The sequence below is a fragment of the Synchiropus splendidus genome, chromosome 5 (genome assembly GCF_027744825.2).
Source record: "Synchiropus splendidus isolate RoL2022-P1 chromosome 5, RoL_Sspl_1.0, whole genome shotgun sequence".
Classification (NCBI taxonomy): Eukaryota; Metazoa; Chordata; class Actinopteri; order Syngnathiformes; family Callionymidae; genus Synchiropus; species Synchiropus splendidus.
Genome location: NC_071338.1, coordinates 9,659,966 through 9,674,699, shown reverse-complemented (window position 1 = coordinate 9,674,699; position 14,734 = coordinate 9,659,966).

Sequence of the window (14,734 nt, the reverse complement as noted above, 5' to 3'; positions counted from 1 at the left end):
TTATTTTTAGCAGTTCTTAATTTTATTTTATTGCTAAAAAAAAAGATGACAACACACACCCATGCTATCTTCATCTCCAGCTGCTTATGCTGATCCCTAAAGGTCACTGCTCCTACCTGCATCCATTTCATTACCATTGAGCCCTCACTCAGAACTCTGCTTCTTCTCAGTGAGTCATTGCCCGCTCACCTCTATTTATTACATGTATTCAGAAGACCACTCCACAAAAACATTTCACATCGTGCTAAATATGTTATGCATTTTTCTTGTCTTTAGCAAAGGGAAACAACCTTCATCCTCACAGCAATTGTATGCAGTCGTGTTCCCTTGCACCGTCTAAATAACTTGATTTGCAGCTGGATTTTTCACCTCCTTTTCTCTATTCTCTCCCTGGGTATGGTCATTCTGTTCTCCTTCATCAATGTGCGGTTTACAGCTGCAACCACTAGTACGAGACTTCTGGCTGAATCATTGGTTCCTCTAATCCTCTGGGGCCTGACAGAGGGCAGGAAGCAAGACTCTTGAGCCCGTCTGAGATCCCTCCAAACCAGAGGAGCATGTTCTTCCCATTGGCAGTCCCCAGGGTAGTAGTCATGGCATACCAGTATTGATGATAATCCTGATATTGACTTTTCAATTTTGTTGCTCAGTTGCTAATATTGTGTATATGCCGCAGAACACTGATTGACATCATCTTACACGGTGGCGGCATAGGAGCTGACTGAAACTGCCAACCTTTGGACACCTTTGGGATGGTTTGTTGCCATCTCCTGCGATGTGCGTCATCCTGCAGCTGGAACTGGTGCTGGCGCAGACGAGTTTGTGCATGTCAACTACACAGAAATCCTGCTGTGCCTGTGTCAGATTCATCACATCAACAACATCACAACAATTTCGTGAGCCGCCAACCCAAGTTTTATTTCCTCATCCATGCTCAGCATCACCCCTCCTGGGGGGCATGACAGAGATGGGTGATTGAATGCGCTTTTGAATGACTGAACGCCAGGTGCGCAGCCTACCCTCTACCACGTCTTTTATTCAAACTGCGTCCTCCACAACTTCTGTGAGACAGTCAGGGAAGTGATCGATGGACACTGTGTGTCTTCTGTGATTTGGTGCGTCCTCCAATTTCCATCCTGGGCAGTTTCATTCCACTCTCTCTCCACGTCACTTCCGGATTATGTCCTCCGGTTGGGAGTGAGCAGCAATTTAAAACAACAATTCCCTCACAAGAGTGTAATGAGGCATATGGAAGTGGATCAAAATAGTTGTAACTTAAGTGCACTGAATGTAGCATGCAACGATAGTTTCCAGTTTCCAGTTAGAACTAGGCAAATTTGATCACATGCCTGAAGATTTTGTGACGGAAAGTGAGTTGCATGAGTCAGGAAAGAAACTGTTAGAGTCAAGAGTCATGACTTTAAGACACTATCTCAGATATCAATGTCTTTTATTAAAATGTGGCATGCAAGCAAATACTATTTTATGTGGATGATTCTCAAAAAATCTGCAGTACAGTGGTACCTCGGTTTTCGAACATCCCAGACTTCAAACAAATTGGAGTTCGAACAAAATTTTTCTGTTTTTTTTGGGATTTCGAACGCCCCCGAAAAAAGCCGGGGAAAAAAAACGATCAGCTGACCCACGAAACGCTTTGTTATTGTGTATAACGCAGCCTCTGTATGCAGACGTGTCCCGTGCGCTACATTTACTGACTGTTATTTCTTCATATTGAGGTGTAAAACCTTTCCTGTCTCTGCACTGGACCGTGGTAGAGTTTCACAGGGGAGGTGCTCGCTCTCCACGCCTCTGAGGCTGGAGTGCTCACTCCAGGGTTTGATGTCCTGTTGTGGGCTGGAGCTGGGACAGGGATGAGGCGAGTCTGGGACAGAGCGTTACTTGGTTTATGACTTTGTCACAGCCAAACTGCACAGAAGCGCACATTCAGAGCTGGACACGCACCGGGCACCTCTTCACTTCTGGAGAGACGTCACTCACTCGGCAACCCCTCCCACGTGCAGCGGCCACACACATAGAGGAACAGCGCACCTGCAGCAGACACTCTACATTCACTCCTACAAAAGCCTATTTTAAGGCTTGGAACGCATTATTTCTTTTTCCATTCATTGTAATGGGAAAAATCGATTCAGATTTCGAACAAATCGCTTCTTGAACGGCCGTCTGGAACGGATTGTGGTCGAGAACCGAGGTACCACTGTATTTCACATGATCAAGCCGTCTCTGTCAGGATCAGTGTTTCTGACATGAGGACGGTGAAGATGATGTGACACTCGCAATAAGCACAAGTGCCAGACATTCAACTACAGGAGGCTCTCATCACAACTGAAGACTCAGTTGGAAATGAACAGTTTTGCCTAGATTGAGTCTCATTTTAAATACGGTGATATCATCATGTTTCAACATCCAGAAAAGTTTGTCTAAACCCAAGTTTTATTAAACAGCAAAGAAGACTGGGACACAAAAAAGTAAGATTTCTATCCATGATGTCCAGGTTTGATAATCGCACTGTTTGTTGTGAGTTTGCTTTTTCTCCTCCTGGAAGAAGTAAAATTGCTGGAAACTTGGGCATACAAATTTTTATTACTTTAAAGAAGGGGTCTCAAACCAGTGCTCACGGGGACGCAGTGGGTGCAGGTTTTTGTTCCAACCAAACAAGCACACCAGACTCATAATCAACCAATTAATATTAATATTTCAGGTTGAATGATTGTGTTTCAGGAGATACAAACTTTTAGTTAATAGGGGAGAAATTCAGGCACCACATTGTTGCAGTTCCAGAAAAAATACGTACACAATTAAAAACCATAAGAAAAATATGGAAATAAAAAAATACTTCAATCAATGGTAGGGTTTTCAAAAACATCGGCATGAATGTACAGTAGGTATAAAAAAGAAGCATAAAAATGGAAATATCAAAGTGAAAAAACATCTATTATATGCTTGCTTTGTTCTTTATAACACATTCAGGTTGAACAAAGACCCGAACATAGCTTCTCTCTTGAATAAAACACTGTTGAATTTGTTGGCACATTCGCATTTTCAGTTGCACATTGCACCTGGTTTATGAATGAAAATCCACAAGGCTCCAAAAACCACCCACATCCTCTGTGTCTGACCAGACGTTGGCTGCTTTCCAGTCTCAGCTTCAAATGTGTTTGAGGTTCCCGTTCAGATTCCTACTGTGCCTCAGACAACATAGTAGAATCTTAAATCACTTTCTGCCTCAATTCAGGCAATCGTGCTATTCAGTTGGCAATATTGCTGATAGTGTTCAACTCCAGTGTCTCTCAGCCTGCTGCTGGAGAGGAAAGAAGAGACAGACGTTGAGATGTTGTGGTTAGGCTTCCTGTCAATTATCATCCCTCGCTTCCCCTCAAAGTTTTTTTTTTCTAAATGCCGTTAAAAGTAAGCATAACCCGTCAAAAGAGAGCACCCCATGCTGCTCTGTTTTTGCAGGACCAGTGAGGCAATCAATGAGCGCTCACAAAAGACTGAGAGCATTGAGAGAGTAGACTGGTCCCTCAGGCAAAGCAGAAGCGGGAGAGACAATGTGGAGTGAAAGAGGCACGAAGGTTAACAACATGTCTCCTCTGAGGCTATTGACTGTGCAGACATGCAACACTGACACAGAGCATCATTGCATGGGGAAATCTGTCCGTGTCATCAACACACAAACTACTCCAAAACAAAATTACTCGACTTCAGGGACCAAACCTGAGCTCTCACAGTCAAGAACACATTGTTTATATCACTGGGAATCCAAGGCCTGGAGGTGAGTTACTTGTCCTCATGTTAGTCTTTGGTTTATATAAGCATTGTAGGGAAGCAGTCATGAAAAAAAGTTACACACTAAAAGTAAAAAAAAAGTTATATTGAACTGAAGGTGATGTTTAAAATTATGCTAAATTAATCATTCTTCATTTATACTTTAGGAATAAATTGTAAAATATGATTATCCATTATGTAATTCGCAACAGCCTACGGAGAGAAGCAATAGAACACCTGTTCCTTTATTTCTTTCCGTGGGCAGCAGCTTTATGTTACAGTTGAGCTGCACAATTTATTTCAGTTATTGTTGGTTTGTGTGGGAACAGTGTATCAAGATGTGGATAACTATGAACTATATATAAAAAAATATAATTACAGAGTGAATTAACTTATACAATTAACTATTAATATAATGTGTATTTGTAAATGATTATATGGTTTCAAAAACACAGTCATGAAAATGTTGTGGGACACAGGAAATATTAATGCATTAAATACCTCTTCTTTATTATGTAAAGCTACTTCATATTGAGACACCTTTTCACAGAAACACTATGTATGTATGTATTCAGACACAGTAAAATGTTTGGCTGTTCACTCGTATCATTTGGAGACCAGAAGTAATTTGATAGCTGTGGTAAGCTGCTTTCAAGATATTAAATCTCAGTTTTAGCTCGGACAGATATTTCCACCGAAATATAATATTATTGTGGGTTTTTTTTTTTAGTAAACTAAATAACCCCGAAATGTGTTAGGCGTAGAAATGGGTAAACTTTATTTTGGTGGCCATATGTTGGTTCATTTGAATTGGATTGAATTAACATTTCAAAAATATACAGTATCATTTCCTTGGGGGACTGTTTTATGTGACCAGCCTCAGTTAGCAGCAGTAAAAGTTTAAAAAAAATTACAGTAACATACAGTGGAATTGCTGAATAAGTTTCATGATTTTATGATGTTTATTCAATATTACTTAAAGACTCAGTAGAGATAGAACTCTGAACTGCAATTGAGCTATGAAGAACAGTCACTGTGGTGCCACGGTCAAGGCACAGTATTTTGATCAATGGTTCACCAACTTTTTCATTCAATATATTTTGCTTTTTAGTGTTTGAAGTTCTTTTCTTCATTAGATTTTATGCTGGGTCTTATAGTGATATGTGGTATGATGGAGGTACGCAGAGATATACCGACTCTTGAATGCAGGAGAGCCTAGGTTGATAAGATAAGCTACACATACGACTTTGCACGCGTTGATGTCCATTCGCTTTTGTCACTTAGAACAGGTGAGGAACGTGAAAGATTAAACTAAATATGTGGGGTTTGATTTGACTGACTGATGGCAGCATTCAGATGTGAAATTTTACATCTACATCTGCAGTTTGATAGATGCTACCAGGCAGCAGCCACTCTTTCATATATCAGTATGAAAGAGTGACAAAAGACCCTCACACTTCTGGCTTGCCATGAGGAAATAAAAGCAGTTTCTCTCATTCACATGCAATTTGCTGTCTTACAGGTCGGAAATGTCTTTTTTCCAAGCCAAACCGGAAAACGATTGAAGTCAGAACAACCGCAATATACTGGAGGTTCACTATCATTACAAGACTTTAGTGGCAAAAACAACAAAAGTGATCTGAGTGAGTGAAAGTTTCTTACATTTGCCCGTGACCCCACCTTCATCCCCATACGTCCCTTAAATTTAGCGAGGTTGACTGTGGTGGGACCACTTGGCATTCAGATGGCTGCTTGAGGGACACTTACCCCCACTCACCCCCTGCTTATTCATGACTCTGGCATTGATGCACTGCAGCACCACGATGAGATCAGTCAGAGTCAAGGTAAACCACCAACTGCACACGCAGTAGAACAAAGTGAAGCGTGAAATATTGCTGTCCCTCTCCCAGTTGTCTTCAGACTTCATCTCTTTTTCGTCTCACTGGATGCTCATTGAGACTGCTATCACTCCCATAGGCAATTACCATGACAACAGCCATTTAGATTTAAAGCGTGGTAATTATTGTGCCTTGATTAAGGGGAATAAAGGCCTTCATGTTTGATCATTGATACGATTGAAAGAAAAATGTGGGCAGGATATGTAGAATCACAGATATGAGACATTTTGACACATCAACAGAAGAGTCAAGGCTAAGGGAAGAGCTTGGCAAGAAAAAAAAAATCAGAAGTGTGGAAAAGTGTGTGGAAAAAGATTACAAAGCAACTTCATGCCATTATAATTACGAGTAAATAAATAACCATTATTACTATTATTATTCATATGTTTTATCTCTTTTTTTTTACATTACATAATACATAAGACAAAATCTATAATGTTGTTCATGAAGATAGACATCCAAAATAGACAAAATGTTGGTGTGCTGACAGCATTCTTCCTTCACTTATTGAGATTTAAAAATATCTTCTAGAGCTAGTATAAAGTTCAACTTTTTCTTAATGAAGTCCATATCCCTATCTCTCATAACACTCTTATACATGTTGATCAAACTTAGCTGAAATGTTTCTAATGAATTTTTACCAGTGGTTATCCATGCACTATGATTGATTTTCTTTCGCAGTGTGACTGCAGATACTATAAAGGGTAACAGCATCTTTGAAGCACGTGCCCTTACAGTATTGTAGATACTTGTTTATGTCTCTATTTGAAGGTGACAATTCATGCAGTACGACTCTTTAGTGATCTTGTGTGACCGACAGAAAACCTCTAAGGAGTTGATCCTTGCAGGCTCCCACACAGATGCAACAGAGTGAATGAAATTTTTGTCACGGCCAGTGTCCAAATGAGTAGTGGCCACAACAACAAAAGCCAGTTAGAAAATGACATGACAAGTACTATATTGAGATGTACGAAACACAGATGGTTAAGTAGTGGTTTAAAATAGACAAGAAAATAATGGAAAATGAAAATGTATTTTTTTATATGGAAGGGTACTACTGTGCAGGTATTTACTGGAGAGGAACCCTTTTCATGGTCACCCACAATGCAGCAACAAGTCACACGAGGGAAGATGTTTCAGAAGAAATTCCACCAATATACTATAAGTCAAACTAAAACTGCACACCTCCTCGAAGTGAGGAGAGCCAATGCAACATTTCATTCAGGGTTACCATTTTTCTTTCTACCTTGGGTGAACAAGGGTAACAAAGTTAGATCCGAGCTGCTTGGCGGAGGTCTGCACTCTCTGAGTGCTTTTCTACTATTGATGCTGTTGTTCATGAAATGGTCCACAAAACAAACCCAACCTGGGATTAGATGTTTGAACGCATCCATGTCACAGTTATGTCAACAAGAAATCTGAGCGAGTGACTGCACAATATGATGTTGACAGCAGCCCTTTATGAAAGGAAGAAGGAGGCCATCCCTTTCTTGTTGAAATTCCCAGCATAGCACATCCTGAATCTCATTGCCCTGGATAGATGCTTGCTGGCGGTGTGTGCTCACTCGCAGCCAGTGTAATAGATGTGTTTGTTGCTAAGTGGCAGTTTTAATGGGATGCTTGTTTTCCATGTTCACTTCACTTTCATCTCTCGCTGTGGTGCAAATGCCGCACAGCAATTTGTCTTGGCGAGCCACAGCATCTCACATCTCATCGGAATATGTTTTACTCGTGGGTGGCTGAGTTAGCAGGCATGACATTTGTCACCAGTGGAGGGGTTTCAAACATTTGCTCAACTGACTATTACAGCTACTTCTAAAATAACGACACGGAAGCAAGTTAAAGATGTTAAAGAAAGATGATAGGAATGTTAAGAGGTGACTCAAGACACAAATTTCAACAATTAAACGGTGTTATGTTTCAAGTGTGCTCAAGACTCTTCTGTCTCACCTAAAGATTAGAATTATGTTGCCCATTTAACGGTTGGGGGGGATTCCTCCATGTTATGACATGACATGTATATCCAAAATGTTTTGATGAATGTCCTTTTCGAGCAGGTTGTTTATCTTACGAGCTCCTTTTCACTGACCTCATTTCAACTTTTGTGATTCTGTCCTGCATCAGGGATCATCGAGCCTCAGTCAACAGGAATAACCTTGTGAGGCTATGAAGGGGTCACACTGGCGTCTAGACCTGCCGCTTCAACCAGATTTTAAATCCATTCAATCTGACGAAAGCAGACAAGAAAGTGGCGGTATATTGCAGTAAGTCATGTTTATGCTATGTTACATCCATACATCGTCAGTTAACCAGGGCTCAGGGTTGCGGGGAGTGCTGGAGCCTGTCCCCGCAGTCACTGTGTGGGAGGCAGGAATACACCCAGGACAGGTCGCCAGTCCATTGCAGGGCACACACATGCGCACCTAGGGGTAATTTTAGAGTGTCCAACTAACCTCGTGAGCATGTTTTTGGCTGGGGGAGGAAACTGGAGTACTCGGAGTAAACCCACACAGGACCACCCACAAAGCTGGATTCGAACCCTGAACCTTCGACTGAAGCTAACCGCTGCACCACGTTGCTGCCCTCCTGCCATTAATCTTTATTACCTGATTTTGGCAGATCAATTCAAAAATCCATTTTGTCAGTAGCACTATCAACCCTCTGTTAGCAGTGGCATTTTATACAGTTTTATACACAAGTGCTTTCATTTTTAGACTGTGTTCCATTCCATTCTGTATTGCCAAATGACTACCATTTACTATACTTTCTTGTGACAAGATATTCACGCTACTAATGGGTCAAACGGCAACTATTTCCAAGAGGACTTTTGTGTCCCAGAGTGACATTGAAGTCATCCCTCCACCTTACATGTTACGCTTTCAACAGAGTCATGTTTGCCCTCCGTGGCATAACCTGAGGCCGTGGGCTGTAGAAAGACAGGAGCAGAAGACAGGGCAGAAGAAAAAGAGTCTTGAATTGGACTTGATTGTTAAGTTAATTATATAAAATACATGAAAAATGCTCATCATGTCATGACATTATATGTTTAAAATATGTTACATTATTTTATTGTATGTGCTATTTATTTATTGTCAGTATAAATGATACATCTACTGAAAGTGGTGAGTATGTTGGTAACAAAACAGTGGAAATAAAATATTCAAAGACACAATTTTGCTACCTCTTTCTTTTTTCGTTTTGTTCTGACCAGAGGAGGGCTGCGATGATGCTGGCAGTGGGCCTCATGCAGCTCCCGGGCTCCACTTTGCCCACTTCTGCTCTAGATAACTGTTTGTGTCACATGATATCTAAAGCATCTCAAAGAACTATGCATTTCACTCACGGCGTCTGTGGAACGTCACAAGGGAGGGGAAACATTTCACCCCACAGAAACTCCCAAAGTGTAAAGTGAAGGCATCAGCGCTGGATGCCAAAGTCCACTGGAAAATAGTCTGAGAATGAGAGTTGTTTGTGGATGCAAATACTGCATATGTATCGTAACCGCAGAATGTTCCACATAGAATTCACACATCACATATGAGAAAAGTACTCTTTTTGACCCCATTCTCATATCATCATAAAGTCATGAGCTTGATACTATACTATACTATACGTATCTAAAACATAGAAGTATAATTTCTTGTCTAAAAAAATCATGATTTTTGTAATATTGCCACGCTCTGGCAGCTGAAGACACTTGGTGACATCACAGACAGCAGAAGTGGAAATGCTTTCAGAGACTGACCAAGATCTTGAAAATGCATAATGGCGTCTAGTAAACGCTAGTCGGAAAATCTGCGCAGAAGACGTTGGGGAGGCCACCTCTTGCATAGTAACATACTGATCTCAAGAGATGTCTAAAACCTAATCTAGTGAGAACAGTGAGTCTAATATGATGATGAAACATGTTCCTGAAGCTTCGGATAGAATCCAACAATGCTGCCTCTGAATCTCATTAGACGTTTCTTGATCTTTCATCATACACATCCTGTCTATCCTTCGTCCTCTGTGGCTGAAAACACTTCTCCACTTTGCCAGTCCTTTCTCTCTGAATCATACATGGAGCCAGAAGCGGGAGATCTGTGGATTCCTTTCACTGTTTGTGTATGTCCACATGAGTCCACATGGTTGATCCAGGGGAGGATCTGGTTTCATGTCTAAAGGGGTCCAGCTGTCAGGCACTTTAAACCAGACTCGTGGGCAACACGTTTTTTTTCTGATACACTTATAACTCCAAGGTGATTTGATGTTCTGTACATTCAAACATGGACACTTCAGAGAAACAGAGCCCAGCTTTGCTGAACTCACCACACGTCACAACGTGAGGGATGAACCTTATTAAACAATGAACAACAATAATAAGTGGCTGAGCGTTCACTCCGAGATTTGGGGTGAACCAGGGACTTACTACGCCTTTCACCAGACTTGTGGGCATTTCACTCCAGTTTACTCCTACAGTCCAAACACATGTATGGGTTAGTTGATGACCCAGTCATATCTACTGGTTTGGGTGTGTGAAGGGGGAAACAGTCTTTATATGAGGCCTGTCTAGAGTCTCTCTGCCTTTTTTTCGATGTAACTGAGAGAGGCAAAAAACGGCATCCGTAATCAATTAAGAAAAAGTTTGTAGATGTGTTCTGAAACTATGTTGCTTATGCGGTATACCACTTTCTCCTGTGTGAAAAAGTATCGCAACATACTTCAATTGAACTGAGGCACCAAGGCAAACTCACTTCTAGTCATGCTCCATCTCTTGCTCAGTTACATTGGAATCCCAGCTTCCAGCCAAGCAAATGCTGCAGTTCTGGGTATTGTAAAAAAAATGTCTGGGTTCTTCAGTAGTGCAGGGTTACATGACCACATTTTCTGAGATGTTCCTAAACTGATCCTTGGGAGACCAACTGGTTGTTAATTGCGGCAAGGAATGCTGTGCCTGTATGACACATTTTATTTAAATAAAACATTTTTTATGAAAGTTAAAAACTTCAAGAGTACAGTTCACCAACACTCCTAATGATATTTTATATTTTGTAACAAAATACCATACCTTTTAAGTTGGTTCACATGAAAACGACTTTGAAAATGCTTATTGATAATACTGTTAAAAGTAAGTTTGCTAACATGCTTGCCTCACTTGAATGACTGGATGCAATAGACCAATCGACTGAAACATGGTAGCCAGCAATGCGCGTTCCCGCCATATATAACAATCCTTCTTATACAATCAATAATCTGTAATAAAACATGAAATATGAATTACTGAAGGACACAATGTTTGAACTTGATGGCTGCTGACTGTCTTAGGAAACAAATCTAATCCACTGAATTTTGATAGCTGCATCTTAAGGACAAAATGTGTCCCCTTCACCCTCTCTTCTTTCCCATGATCCTTGAACACTCTCTGTAGTACTGACATCAATAGGACTGTAATGCAGACATACTTCACAAGACAAAAAAACATACATTGCTCCTAAGTGCATGGACATCACTCATTCATTGTCAGAGGATGGCGCAGTTCATTCATTGTTGGTAGCTTTTTAAATACATAGTAGGGCTCCTTAAATAGTATTTTCAAACTGTTATTCAGATTCATATGATCTATATGGAATCCTATGTAGACAGTTTAGGGTCCGTCCTTAAAAAAAAAAAAAAATCAGAGTTCATCAAAGGGTAGAGAAAAACATCAGTGGACATAGTGAGAATCCCAGAGCACTGATAGCAAAGAAACACTCATGGCTGTAAGTAATTTCTGTCAGTTTCTATGATAAAATGACAGATGTCGGTAAAGGGTCGTTTTTTTTCTTCATAAAGTCAGCAAGCCCAAGGACATGAGCCACCATCCGGTGCAAGGGGAGAGTAATCTGCCAGCACTGACACTGAGTGCTGACCCATGACCACTGGGCTGATGGGATACAATTTCAATCGACAGGCTCAGTCATTGCAAGGTAAGGACCTAGAGCGGTCCAGGTCATATTTCACTGGCCTTCATTAATTGGTATTTTGACTATAGTGTGCGAGACGGACTGTCCACCAACAAGAAGTCTTTGATGTGTGACATTGCAATTACACTCCGTGTGACACTGGGGAGAAAATCCAGCTCGGAGAAATCGACCCCCAACCAGCCCCTAACATGCTGCAAGGAAGAGAGGAAGGTTCAATAGCATGTTCATCTACAGCTATCCACATGTGACAGAGAGGCAGCCACACAACTGCTGCGCAATCTCGATAGCCGTCTAAACGATTGGTGCGGGAAGCTATTATCGCCAGTATTTTCTTATTTCTAGGGGTATTGAAGTCAGAACTCTGCACTCAGCGTCATTAAACTGTAATTACGCCATAGTTATCAAATCCAAAATGCTGATTAAAGACATTAGCATACGTCTCGGATGACCACAGTGTGCTTTAGCCTTCATAATGTTAAAACATCTCCTTCCCCTTTTTCCTTTTCCCTGGCTGAGGTAAGTAGAAAGTGTGAAAGAAGAAAGGTAATGTACCAAATGTTGCTGATGTTATCAGAACTCAATGTTAAAGAACTTACTGTCCCTAGGTTGTAGTCAGTCAGTCTGACAAACAACATAAAGAAACCATAACACAAATACTCATACGTAAAAAAAAACCTAAAGAAAACATTCTTTTTTGTTTGTCAATGGGAGGAAAGTGGGGTGCCAAAATGGAAGGCATGGAGCTCCTTGAAGAATGAACACTGAACAGCGGGGTTCACGTCCAACCCTGTGTTACACCAGGCTGGACACCTTCAACACATGACGGCGTCTCGGTGCGTCCTCTAATTTGTTAAATTGAATTGAATCGTTGCGTGATTAGTAGTTGTGAAATGACGCATCTGAGGCAACAATGAAGGACCTCATTTTCTCCTCCTCCTTATCCCTAAACCCATGCTGGTTTCCATGAGAGCCCAGAAGGAATGTGTTTCATTAACATTCTTTGTTGAATGCATATGCACTTTTTTGTTCGTCAAATCAAAAGCAGACCACCTCCTCCCAAATCTAAAGCAGCCAGCGATGCCTTTTTAAGAGCAGCTCAAGTGTCTGGTAAGAGGCAGCGTGTCTTTATGAATGAGTGTTGATCCACAACCAGCTTTTGTCTGATCCCCTCAGCAAAGAGGAAGGGAGACAAATCTCTTGCCATACTGAGGGAAGGGAAACATTTATCAACAGCATTATGAGGACACATTCAGCTGACATAACGTTCTTATAAAATGATCTGCGCTGAGGTGAAGTCGATTAGCACAATTATTTAAATATGTTTATTAACATACTGCGAGTGTTCATCTGCTATACGAAAAGAACTGCGTAAAGCTGAGTAAAACTAGTAAATTTTATCATCAAATGCTTGTAGTATTGAACCTGCCTGATGGTGACAATGGTGTCTATTAGAAAAGTCTTGGTGAAAGTTCGCCCACGTGATAAAGAATGTAGCACAAGTCAGCCATGGACTCTCCTCCTCCAAAATTAGGGAGGAAGCCATTGATTTCACTTGACTAACCCAACCCCCCATGCCACACGCCTCTGAGTCAGACGGCTGGTGAACATACATTATCACGACGCTCCTCACAACCCCGGATACTATGTCTGTTCCTACCCGGGACCACCCCCTTCTCTGTCTCTTTCTCCCTCTCTCTGTGTCCTCTACTCCCCCTGTTCACTCTGGACTCATTCAAGTCATTGCAGAGCAGCTGCTGCCCAGAGAGTGGAGGGGAGCGCGCTCACATCTGAGCACATTAGTCACCAGATGTCACCTTTTGCTGCCAGCCCATCAGCATCCAGGCAGACAAAGCCCTGTGCATTCTGAAGATCTGACTTACAGCATCACCTTCAAAGAGGGGGGCTGGATGGCAATCTGGACTACACAGCCCTGTCCACAGTGACACCTCGAGCTTGTTCAGCCTTAACAGAACAGAGGACTCATCTTACATCATTCTAGTGAGACAGAGGATGACGCACCTTTAATGTGTGAATGAATCTAGAGGTCTGTATCCTGTCGAATGTCTAATTTTCCTGGCTTCTGAACATGTTTAAAATGTTGGAAACTTGTTCTACATGATGTTCTCCATTTTTAAGCTATAGCTGTCATTTTAATTTTGCCCTGGAACCTCAAGTTACGGTCAGGTGTGGCATCAACCAGGTGACCACTCCACTTCCACTAGACTTTGAGGTTGAGCTGAGTTCTAATTCAGTCATATTCTCCATTCCAAAATTGTTATAGACACCGTTTGAGAAAGCAGGCAGTAGTTTTTCCATTTACAGTCCCACTTTGTGACAATCTCACCGCCTTTAAAGGTCATATGAGCATGTCACTTTGACATGACTTTGACTTTTACAAAAAAGTCAGAAAGGCTGTAAGCTTCATCAGTTTGGTTTGTTGTGTCAAGCCCATTTCACCACAAAAAAAAACTACAAAACAATAAAAATGTAATTCCTCACCTAAAGCAATGATGTGCCATCATCCAGTTCCAATGATTTCTTTAACTTCATACTTGCGGTGCCTACACTAAATGCTGCCATTTAGTGCACCAGCAACCAGACTTATCTTAATTGTGAATGTTTCTGATTCCATAATTTAGCTCAATAGTATCTTGATTTGGAAATATGAGTCATGCGGCTGAAGCACAATGGTCAGTAATTTGGTTTCCTGTGTTCAGTTCAGCGTCCTATCAGGAACTTAGATACTTGAATGAATGATCCCAGTCGTTTTGGTCCTCATTTGTAAATGACCCTCTGGAATTGGGATGAAACATTTTCAAACACCAGATTTTATGTTCGTATCATCTTCTCAATTGGTTGAATAATACCCAGCTGTTATTGGATATTACCTGTTCCACATATGCACCATACTGTTTGCCTTGTGGTTGCCATTGTGGGGATAACAAATCGATTTCATCCATGTTTTAAATGATCAATTATGACCACAGTTATGATTTTAAATAGAAGTCCACTACATTTAGAAAGCGATGATCATTTCTTGTTTTTATTTATGGCGATATTATTGATTGTTTATCATTATAAACATATTACATTGTGTGATAATGGATA